Source organism: Papio anubis, chromosome 7, assembly GCF_008728515.1.
Source record: "Papio anubis isolate 15944 chromosome 7, Panubis1.0, whole genome shotgun sequence".
NCBI classification, from domain to species: Eukaryota; Metazoa; Chordata; class Mammalia; order Primates; family Cercopithecidae; genus Papio; species Papio anubis.
In genome coordinates this window covers 98,386,166-98,397,989 of record NC_044982.1, presented here as the reverse complement: position 1 = coordinate 98,397,989, position 11,824 = coordinate 98,386,166, and the positions used below count along the sequence as shown (strand labels likewise).

Here is an 11,824-nt window from a genome sequence, read left to right as displayed (position 1 = left end):
ATTGCTTGGGTTCGAATTCTAGCTCCTTCACGCTTAGCTGTGTCTACTGCACGTTACTGAAACACTACGTGTCTTGGTTTTCGTCTATCATATGGGGGAAATGGTCTCTTCTACTTCCTGGCGTTTTTGTTAGGATTAAACGACTTAATGTATGCAATAATAAATGCTTCGAAGACTACCTGTTACATAGTACACAGTAAGGGTTCTGTTATTATTACCCAGAGAAGCGGATGAAATTGTCCTCATTTTAGACATGGAGAATCTGAAGCATAAAGAGGTTGTCTCTGTACAGAAAGAGCATTTGGCGATTAAGTGCTAGAGATACAGAATTTGAACTAAGAGCGCCTGATTTTAAATCATGTCCCACAACATCAGGCTTTCTCCATAATCCCAGTACTTTGGGAGACAGGCAGGCGGATCAGCTGAGGCCAGGAATTAGAGACTTGCCTGACCAACATGATGAAGCCCCCTCTCTGCAGTAAATACAAAAATTATCTGGGCGTGGTGGTGTGCGCCTGTGGTTCTAGCTACTGCGGAGGCTGAGGCACGAGAATCGCTTGAACCCAGGAGGCTGCAGTTAGCCAAGATTGCACCACTGCACTCCAGCCTGGGTGACAGAGTGAGATTCCTTCGTCAATCATTCTGAAATGTTTTATGCCTTTAAAAGAGAGGGAATAGGGCCCAATTTAACTTTTTAAATTTGGTTAGTGGGTACATGGGTGTAATTCTATTTTCTGTATCTTCATGTAAGAAATATTAAAAATTAAAAGATATATATATCTTTTAATTTACATATTTTTTTCTAAGATAAAAAATGGATAGAATAAAAGAGGTCCAAGATAATCGTAGAATAATCCTAGGACTTCAGTGCTGAAAGGCCGTGAGGGTCTCCATTACCTGTAGGATAAAATCTAAACTCCTTAGCATGATACTTGAGGCTTTTGAACGTTCTGTTTCTCTAACACATACTATTCTACCTCAGCCTTTGTACCACTCATAGACTAGTCTTCTTCACAACCTCAGTCCTGTCTGTAAAGTTCCACTTGTCCTTCAAGATCCAATTCAGTGTTCTTTGAAAAGCTTCTCTATCTTTTGCCTGTTTTTCCTTAATCTGTGAAGCCATAGTCTTTTAAGAAAAGACTTGATTGTCGGACTTATCTCATTGCTTTGTAATTATTTGTTGACATGTCTATTTTCTGCTAGTCTATAAGCTCCTTGAAGGCAGTAATAATGACTTGCCCATCTCTGTACCTCAGTGCCTACCATGACTGGCACAGAGTAGTCACTGTAGATGTTAGCTGAATGAAAAATACAAGTCGAAGACCGAGAGTGAAAGTTCTTGGAGTTATGACGTACCGATTTGGTTCTCTGGAATGACAGGGAACTATTGAGTTTACTTTGTTTAAAAGTTCCTGTATTTTATTGAAACATATTCTCAATGTCAAGAAAAATATTCCAATCATAATATTATCTTTCAAACACTTGAACTATTTTTATTTTCCATGAGTCCTTTCCAAATTTCAGCTATAAAATTAGTTATACAGATTTAGCTATACAGATTTCTTAGGTAGCTATAGCCTTAATGTATTCATAACTTAGTGTTTTTCTTTTTTCTTTCTTTTTTAACCTGACACTTGAGGAATTTTTTTTTTTCTTTTCTTTTTTAAGACAGGGCTCACTGCAGCTCCAACCTCCTGGGCTCAAGTGATCCTCCCACCTCAGCTGGGAGTACAGGGGTGTACCACCACGCCTGGCTAATTTTTGTATTTATTGTAGAGATGGGCTTTTGATTTTTTGTAGAGATAGGGTTTCGCCATGTTGTCCAGGCTGATCTCAAACTCATAGGCTCAAGCAGTTTGCCCACTTTGGCCTCTCAAAGTGCTGGGATTATAGGTGTGAGCCACCACGCCTGGCCTGCTTTTTTCAATATTAAATCATTTCTTGGCTGGGCGCGGTAGCTCATGCCTGTGATCCCAGCACTTTCGGAAGCCAAGGTAAGGGATTGCTTGAGCCCGGGAGTTCAAGACCAGCCTGGGCAACGTGGCAAAACTCCATGTCTACCAAAAAATAAAATAAAAATCTGAACAAATTATTTCTTTTAACAAATCAGTCTTCATGCTTGTCATTTATCTTATAAATTTTCGCAATATTCCTCTCTCTTTGGCTTAATAGGTATGAAATGATGCTCCATGTTATTAATTATTAGAAAAATTTGATAATTTTTTCATAAGTTTACTTAGTGTATATATATTCTGGTGAGCTGTTGTGTTTATATTCCCTGAACATTTGTTCATTGGAACTGGATATTCTTTATATGTTTTTAATACTAATTCTTTATCTGTTATTTGTTGCTAATTTTTCCTTTTTTTTTTTTTTTGAGATGGAGTCTTATTCTGTTGCTCAGGCTGGAGTTCTGTGGCATGATCTCAGCTCCCTACAACCTCTGTCTCCTGGGTTCAAGCAATTCTCCTGCCTCAGCCTCCGGGGTAACTGGGATTATGGGCACACGCTACCGCGCCCAGCTGATTTTTATATTTTTGGTACAGATGGGGTTTCACCAAGTCAGGCTGGTCTCAAACTCCTGACCTCAGGTGATCTACCCACCTTGGCCTCCCAAAGTGCTGGAATTACAGGCATGAGCCACTGTGCCCAGCCTAATTTTTTTTTAATATATTTTTATTGGCCGGGCGGTGGCTCACGCCTGTAATCCCAGCACTTTGGGAGGCCTAGGCAGGCGGATCATGAAGTCAGGAGTTCAAGACCAGTGTGGCCAACATGGTGAAACCCCATCTCTACTAAAAACGTAAAAGTCAGCTGAGCATGGGGGCACACACCTGTAACCCCAGCTACTCGGGAGGCTGAGACAGGATAATCACTTGAACCCAGGAGGAAGAGATTGCAGTGAGCCGAGATTGCACCACTGCACTCCAGCCTGGCGACAGAGTGAGACTCCATTTCAAAAAAAAAAAAAAAAAATTTATTATGAGACCAAGATACATTTGTAAAAATACACATAATTTGGCTGGAAACCAAGAGTTACAGTGGCTCACACCTGTAATCCCAGCACTTCAGGAGGCTGAGGCAGGTGGATCACTTAAGGGCAGGAGTTCGAGACCAGCCTGGCCAACATGGTGAAACCCCATCTCTACTAAAATACAAAAATTAACCGGCCATGGTGGCCCATGTCTGTAATCCCAGCTACTCGGGAGGCAGAGGCACGAGAATCGTTTGAACCTGGGCAGTGGAGGTTGCAGTGAGCCTAGATCACGATCATGCCATTGCACTCCAGCCTGGGCAACAGAGTGAGAATCTGTCTCAAAAAAATAAAATTAAAAAAAAAAAAAACTTACATAATTTAAAGAATAGTTACAAAGAAATTATGAAGTTTAGTTATGCATAAAAATTATATTGTATCCATAGTAAACGTGAAGACTCAGTATAAAATTACAGTTATACATAATCATCATCTAGGTCAAGAAAGAAATAGAGTATTACCAGGATCCCGGGACCCCAGAAGTGTATCTTTCTCTTCATACCTCCTCCCTATGTTAGGGATAACTATTGTCCCAATTATTTATTTATTTATTTTGAGATGGAGTTTTGCTCCTGTTGCCCAGGCTGGAGTGCAGTGGCATGATCTTGGCTCACTGCAACCTTCACCTCCTGGGTTCAAGTGATTCTTCTGCCTCAGCCTCCTGAGTAGCTTGGATTACAGGCGCCTACCACCATACCCGGCTAATTTTTTCTATTTTTAGTAGAGATGGGGTTACACCATGTTGGCCAGGCTGGTCTCAAACTCCTGACCTTTGGTAATCCGCCCGCCTCAGCCTCCCAAAGTAGTGGAATTACAGGCATGAGCCACCGCGCCAGGCCCTATTGTCCCAATTTTTATGATAATGCTTTTCTTGTCTTCGTAGTTTGCCCTGATCTATGCATCTGTAAATAATACAGTTCAGTTTTGCATGGTTTTGAGCTCTATAAATGGGATGATACTATATGTATTCTACTGAGTCCTTTCTAGTTTGCATCATTATGTTTGTGAGATTCTTCCATGTTGTAGATATAGTTTTTCTTTTCTTTTTTTTTTAATAGTAATTTTGGCTGGGATGGTAGCTCACTTCTGTAACCCCAGCACTTTGGGAGGCTGAGGAAGAAAGATCTCTTGAGGCCGGGAGTTCAAGACCAGCCTGGCAACAACGGGAGACTTATCTCTACAAAAAATTTAAAAAAATTTGTCGAGCATGATGGCATGCACCTGTAGTTCCAGATTCTCCAGAGGCTGAGACAGGAGAATCACTTGAGCCTAGGAGTTGGAGGCTGCAGTGAACTATAATTTTGCCACTGCACTCTAGCCTGGGTGACAGAGCGATACCTTGTCTCTAAAAAAATTTGTAATTGTTTTTCTTAACCTCTTAACAGAGTTTTACATGTATAGTACCACATAGCCACAGTGTTGTATGGCAGATCTCTAGAATGCATTACTGAAACTTTATACTTTTTGATTACCAACTTCCCATTTCCTGAAAGCCCCTACGCTGGTGACCACTGTGCCCCTCCTTGCTTCTATGAGTTTGCCTATTTTAGATACCTCATTGCAGTGGAATCTTGCAGTATTTGTCCTGTGACTGGTTTATTTCACTTTGCATAATGGCTTCAAGGTCCATCTCATGTTGCAGGATTTTTTTTTAAATTTATTATTTAATTGTATTTTATTATTTTTCAGACAGGGTCTTGCTCAGCTATACAGGGTGGAGTGCAGTAGAATGATCATAGCTCACTGCAGCCTTGAACTCCTGGGCTCAAGTGATCCTTCTGCCTCAGCCTCCCAAGAAGGTGAGACTACAGGAGTGCACCACCATGCCTGGCTAACTTTTTTGTTTTTTGTACATTCTGGGTCTCGCTATATTTCCTAGGCTGGTCTTGAACTCCTGGGCTCAAGCAATACTCCTGCCTTGGCCTCCCAAAGTGCTGGGATTCAAGCATGAGCCACTGCATCTAGTCGATTTGTTTCTTTTTAAAGGCTGAATATTTCATTTTATGTGTATACCACTGTAAAGAAAACTCCATTTCCTCTGTACTCTGTACCCATATAATAATTCTTCACTTCTGTCACCAAATGTGTGGTGTTTTTTCCCCCACAATAGTTCAGTTCTTTAGCAGACACTGGGTGTCCTACATTTAGCTCAGTTCTGACTCTAACTGCCAGGAGTTAGTGCAGACCCCATATGTTAACTCCTCCCTGTCCACCCCCATTCCAGACCCCTCACTTCACACTAAAATCACAAGTGGTAAGTCCTCCACATTCAGCTCACAGAACAGTTTCCTTACTAGATTATCAGCTTATTATAAACAACTCAGAAGCAGCCAGCTGCAAGAAATACACAGGACAAGGTATGTGGGAAGGGGTATGGCACTTCCATGCCTTCTCCAGGCACACCAGCCTCCCACCATCTCTACATGTTCTCACCAACCCAGAAGCTCCCTAAGCCCTATCCTTCTGGATTTTTATGTAGGCCTCCTTACCTAGACATGACTGATTAAATAATTGGCCATTGGTGATTAAGTCACTCCCCAGCCCCTTTGTCCTCCACAGAGGAAGTTTTGTTTTGTTTTTTGAGAAGGAGTCTCACTCTGTCACCCAGGCTGGAGTGCAGTGGTGTGATCTTGGCTCACTGCAACCTCTACCTGCTGGGTTCAAGAGATTCTCATGTCTCAGCTTCCTGAGTAGCTGGGATTATAGGCGTGCACCATCATGCCTGGCTAATTTTTGTATTTTTAGTAGAGATAGGGTTTTGCCATGCTGGCCAGGATGGTCTGGAACTCCTGACCTCAGGTGATCTCCCTGCCTCGGCCTCCCTAAGTGCTGGGATTAGAGGCGTAAGCCACCATGCCCGGCCCCTAGAGGAAGTTTTTATTGAATTAATTACAAACTGATAGGTCAAAGAGTGTGTATGTTTTACCTTACTATGTAATACTAAATTGTTTTCAAAAGTGCTTGCACTCCCACCAGTGTATTAGATTTTCCATTGCTCTGCATGCTGGCTAATGCTTTATATTATATATATTTTTATTTTCCAATCTGGTATATTCACGTATAGTAGTATTTTTCTGGCAGCTTTAATTTCTCTGATTGTTAGTGAAGATGAGTACCTTGATGTGTTTATGGGCTATTTCCTCTTTTTTACTGTCCCTTTTTAAGTATTCTGTCTTCTCTGTTGAGTTGTCTTTGTTTTATGTATGTATAAATATATTTATATATAGTTATCTACATTTTTGTATGTACATACATACACATATGTATAGCAAATATCTTCCACTTTGGCTTTTTAAATGGATTTAACATAATTTTAGTCAATGATTTTTTTCATTTTTACATTTCTTTAAATTGACATAATTGTACCCCAACAATTTATGGGGTTCATAGTGATATTTTGATACATATACTGTATAATGATCAGATCAGGGTAATTAGCATATCTGTCATCTTAAAACATTTATCATTTCTTTGTGTTGGGAGCATTCAATATCCTCCTCCTAGCTATTTGAAACTGTATAGTACATTATTGTTAACTGTCATCCTGTAGTGCTACAGAACACCAGAACTTATTCTTCCCATCTAGCTGTAATTTTGTATTTTTTTTTTTTTTTGAGACGGAGTTTCACTCTTGTTGCCCAGACTGGAGTGCAATGGTGCGTTCTCGGCTCACTGCAACCTCTGCCTCCTGGTTTCAAGCAATTTTCCTGCCTCAGCCTCCCAAGTAGCTGGGATTATAGGCATGTGCCACCACCCCTGGCTAATTTTGCATTTTTAGTAGAGACAGGGTTTCTCCATGTTGGTCAGGCTGGTCTCGAACTCCTGACTTCAGATCATCCACCCACCTCGGCCTCCCAAAGTGCTGGGATTACAGGCATGAGCCACCACACCCAACCAATTTTGTATTCTTTAACAAGTCTCCCCCTATGCCTTTCCCTCTACCCTTCCCAGCTTCTAGTGCCCTCTGTTCTACGTTTTACTTCTATGAGAGCAACAATTTTTAGGTTCCACATATGAGTGAGAACATGTGGTGTTTAACTTTCTGTTCTTTATTCCACCTAACATAATGTCTTCAGGTTCCATGTTGCTGTGAATAACAGGATTTTATTCTTTTTTATGGCTGAATAGTATTCTGTTGTGTATATGTACTATTTTTTTTTTTTTAATTCATTCAGTGCTTGTTGAACACCTTGGTTGATTCCATATCTTGGCTATTGTGAATAGTGCTGCAGTAAGCATGGGGGTGCAAATGTCTCTTTGATACACTGACATCTTTTCCTTTGGATAAGTGCTCAGTAGTGGGATCGCTGCATCATATGGTAGGTCTATTTGTAGTTATTTGAGGAACTTCCATACTATTCTCCATAGTGGCTGTACTAGTTTATATTCCCACCAGCAGTGGAAGTGTAAGAGTTCTCTTTTCTCTGCATCCTCACCAGCATTTGTTATTTTCTGTCTTTTTGATAATAGCTATCTTAACTGGGGTAGGATGAGACTTCATTGTTTTTTTGTTTGTTTGTTTTTTGTTTTTTTAATTTCTAAAATTTTTTGTAGAGACAGAGTCTTGCTGTGTTGCCCAGGCTGGTCCTGAACTCCTGGTCTCAAGCAGTCCTCCTGCCTTAGCCTCCTAAAGTGCTAGGATTCAACGCATGAGCCACTGTGCCTGGCCCTAATTGTGTTTTTGATTTGCACTATTTTTTTTTAACATCTTTTATTGTGAATTGTTGTATGTTATATTTCATAGACATAACTTGTACATGAATGAGCTAATATAGTAGGCCTGAAACTGGTACCTTCAGAAAAGCCTGCTTGCACAATTGGTCCCTGGCTGTGTCTGGGAACTTGGCTTTCGAAACCTTTCCTACACTGATCAGGTTGTTTTGCCCACTGTAGCTGCTAATACCTGTTTTCCTTGTGGGAGTCTGAAATTTTGGTGGGAGGAAGGTGCCTAAGTGACCAGTCCTCAATAAAACCCCTAGATTCAGAGTCTCTACCCAGCTTCTTTGGGGCAGAAACAGTGCACACGCATAGCTGCATTTTCACTGAGAGAGCGTGCACTTTCTCAAGAGTTGGAGAGCATGGGAAGCCTGCACATGAATTCCTACAGACACTACCTGATGTGTTTTTTTTCCCTTGCTGATCTGGCTGTGTATCCTTAAAGTGTTTATGATATAATAAATGTTAGCTGTGAGTACAACTGTATGCTGAGTCCCATGAGTTCTTCTAGCAAAGTATTGAACTTAGCTATTAAGTTCCTCTAGGAAAAAAAAAGCTGGAATTTGGATTAGAAATGCATTAAGTTATAGATGAATTTGGGGAGAATTAGCATCTCAATATTGTCTTCCAATGTGAATATGGTTCATATGATTGTTTCCTCCCTCCTTGACTTCTCTTAACAACTTACAATTTTCTTTTCTTTTTTCTGAGACAGGGTCTTGCTCTCTCTCCTAGGCTAGAGTAAGTGGTGCAATCATAGCTTACTGGAGCCTCGACCTCCTAGGCTCAGGTGATCCTTCCACCTCAGCCTCCTAAGTAGCTAGGACCACAGGCACATGCCGCCATGACAAACAAATTTTTGTATTTTTGTAGAGACAGGGTTTTGCTGTGTTGCCCAGGCTGCTCTCAAACTCCTGGACTCTAGTGATCCTCCCACCTTGGCCTCCCAAAGTGCTGGGATTATAGGCATGAGCCACTGTGCCCAGCCCAATTTTCTGAATAGATATCATGGACATAATTTGTTAGATGTATTTTTGGGTATATAATATTTAAAAAAAATTTTTTTGTTTTTTGAGACAGTGTCTCACTTTGTCGCCCGGACTGAAGTGCAGTGGCGTGATCTCAACTCACTGCAACCACCACCTTCCAGGCTCAAGTGATTCTCCTGCCTCAGCCTCCCGGGTAGATGGGATTACAGGCACGTGCCACTACTGCCACCACGCTCAGCTAATTTTTGTGTTTTTAGTAGAGACAGGGTTTACCATGTTGGCCAGGCTGGTCTCAAACTCCTGACCTCAAATGACCCACCCACTTTGGCCTCCCAAAGTGCTGAGATTACAGGCATGAGCCACCACACCCGGCTGGGTATTTAAATTTTTGATGTCATTGTAAATAAGTTTTCTGACATTTTATTTTTTGTTTATTGGTGTTATAGAAAAACAATTTATTTTTGTATATTGACCTTGTCTCCAGCAGTCTTCCTAAACTCACTGTATTAGTTTTCTATAGCTGCTGTGATAAATTACCATAAACTTAGTGGCTTAAAACAACATAGAGGCTGGGAACATTGGCTCATGCCTGCAATCCCAGCACTTTGGGAGGCCAAGGTGGGAGTATCACTGGAGCCCAGAAATTCGAGACCGGCCTGGGCAACACAGTGAGTCACCATCTCTGTTTAAAAATAACAACACAAGGTGGCTCATGCCTGTAATCCCAGCACTTTGAGAGGCTGAGGCAGGCAGATCACCTGAGGTCAGGAGTTTGAGACCAGCCTGGCCAACATGGCGAAGCTCCATCCCTACTAAAAATACAAAAATGAGCCAGGCATGGTGGTGTGCACTTGTAATCCCAGCTATTCAGGAGGCTGATGCAGGAGAATCGCTTGAGCACAGGAGACGGAGGTTGCAGTTTGCCGAGATCGTGCCACTGTACTCTAGCCTGGGCAACAAGAGTGAAACTCAGTTTCAAAATAAATAAATAAGATAAATAAAAACAACAACAACATAGATTTATTATCTTACAGTTGTGTAGTTCAGAAGTTTGAATGGGTTTCATTGGGCTAAAGTCAAGGTGTTGGCAGGCTGAGTTCCTTTCTGGAGGCTCAAGGGCAGAATCCATTTCCTTCCCCTTTTCAGCTTTTAGAGACTATTCATATTCCTTGACTCCTGGCTTTCCTCCTCCATTATCAAAGCCAGCAACTTTGAGTCCTCCTCAAGTTGCCATCTTTCTGGTCTGTCATCTTATTTTGTCTTCCACTTAAAAAGACACTTGTGATTACATTGGGTCCATCTGGTTAGTCCAGGATAATCTTCCTATTTTAAGGTCGGCTTATTAGCAGTCTTAATTCCATATGACAGTAATTCACCTTTGTCATGTAACCAAGCATATTCACAACATCCAAGGATCAGGATATAGACATCTTTGGATGGGTGTGGGAGACGGGGATAGTGGTGGTGGTCACATTATTCTGCCTCCTGCACTCACTTAAGATTTTTTTTTTTTTTTTTTTTTTTTTGAGACGGAGTCTTGCTATATCACCCAGGCTGGAGTGCAGTGGCATTATCTTGGCTCACTGCAACTTCCGCCTCCCGGGTTCAAGCAATTCTCCTGCCTCAACCTCCCAAGTAGCTGGGACTACAGGCACGCACCATCATGCCCACCTAAATTTTGTGTGTGTATGTGTTTTTAGTAGAGACGGGGTTTCACTATGTGACCAGGCTTATCTCGAACTACTGACCTCATGATCCACCCACCTTGGCCTCCCAAAGTGCTGGGATTACAGGCTTGAGCCACCGCTTCCGGCCAAGAATTTTAATAATTTAATCTGAAGAGTCTTTTAGATGTTCCACACACAAAATTATAGCCTTTGTGAATATTAATGATTTTACATCTTTCCAGTTAACATGCCTTTTATTTATCGTTCATGCTCTGCTGCTCTGGCTTGTACTTCCAGTGTATATCAGGTAAAAGTGGTAATAGTGGCATTCTGGAATTGTCCCTGATCTAAAAAGAAAAGCTTCCTAAATTTCACCTTACTGTATTGTCTCTGTGAGGTTGTAGAAGTTCCTTTCTCTTCCTGTTTGATAAGAGTTGTGTGTTTTTTGTTTTTTGTGTTTTTTTTTAGATGGAGTCTTGCTCTGTCACCCAGGCTGGAGTGCTGTGGCGCAATCTCGGCCCACTGCAACCTCCACCTCCTGGGTTCAAGTGATTCTCCTGTCTCAGCCTCCCAAGTAGCTAAGACTAGAGGCTGTGCCACTGCGCCCAGCTAATTTTTGTATTTTAGGTAGAGACGGGGTTTCACCATATTGGCCAGACTGGTCTCGAACTCCTGACCTCGTGATTTGCCCGTCTCAGCCTCCCAAAGTGCTGGGATTACAGGCATGAGCCACCACACACGGCGTGATAAGAGTTTTCATAGTGAATAGATTTCACTGTGAATGGATGTTTGATCTTATCATATGCTTATTCTGGACTTCTTGAGACAATGATATGATTGTTCAGCTTTAATGTTGTGGTGAGTTATATCAATTGATTTTTAAATGTTGAACCACTTCTGAGTCATTTTTGAGACAACGCAACTTGGTCTTGGTATTTTTTATTTTATTTATTTATTTATCTTTTTAGACAGGGTCTCACTGTTACCCAGGCTGGAATGCAGTGGCATGACTTCAGCTCACTGCAGCTTCGATCTCCCAAGTCATCCTCCCATCTCAGCCTCCCAAGTAGCTGGGACTATAGGCAAGTGTCACCATGCCCAGTTAATTTTTATAAATTTTTGTAGAGATGAGATTTAATCACACTGACCAGTCTGGTCTCAAAATCCTGAGCTCAAGCAATCCTCCTGCCTCGGCCTCCAAAAGTGCTGGGATTACAGGTGTGAGTCACCATGCCCGTGGCTCTTGATTTATTTTATATGTGGCTAGATTTACTTTGCTAACATATTGTTTGGGACTTTTGCGTCTACATTTATGGATAAGAATTAGCCTGGAATTTTTCACTGACGAGCTGTCCTTGCAGGACTCAGTATCAGAGTTATGCTGGCCTCATAGAATGAGTTGGGGAGTTGTTTCTTTC

General features: G+C 41.5%; 1 protein-coding gene across 3 annotated transcripts in view; it reads left to right on the top strand.

Moving 5' to 3' along the window:
* Positions 1 to 11,824, top strand: part of BLM (BLM RecQ like helicase) — a 106,702-nt gene that overhangs the window by 659 nt on the left and 94,219 nt on the right. Inside the window, exon 2 of one of the 3 annotated variants that reach the window (XM_021940871.2) lies at positions 4,724 to 4,833. The exons of the other annotated variants lie outside the window; for them this stretch is intronic. The gene's annotated coding sequence lies outside the window, so the exon portion shown is untranslated. The remainder of the gene's footprint in view (positions 1 to 4,723; positions 4,834 to 11,824) is intronic. 3 annotated transcript variants of the gene reach the window in all.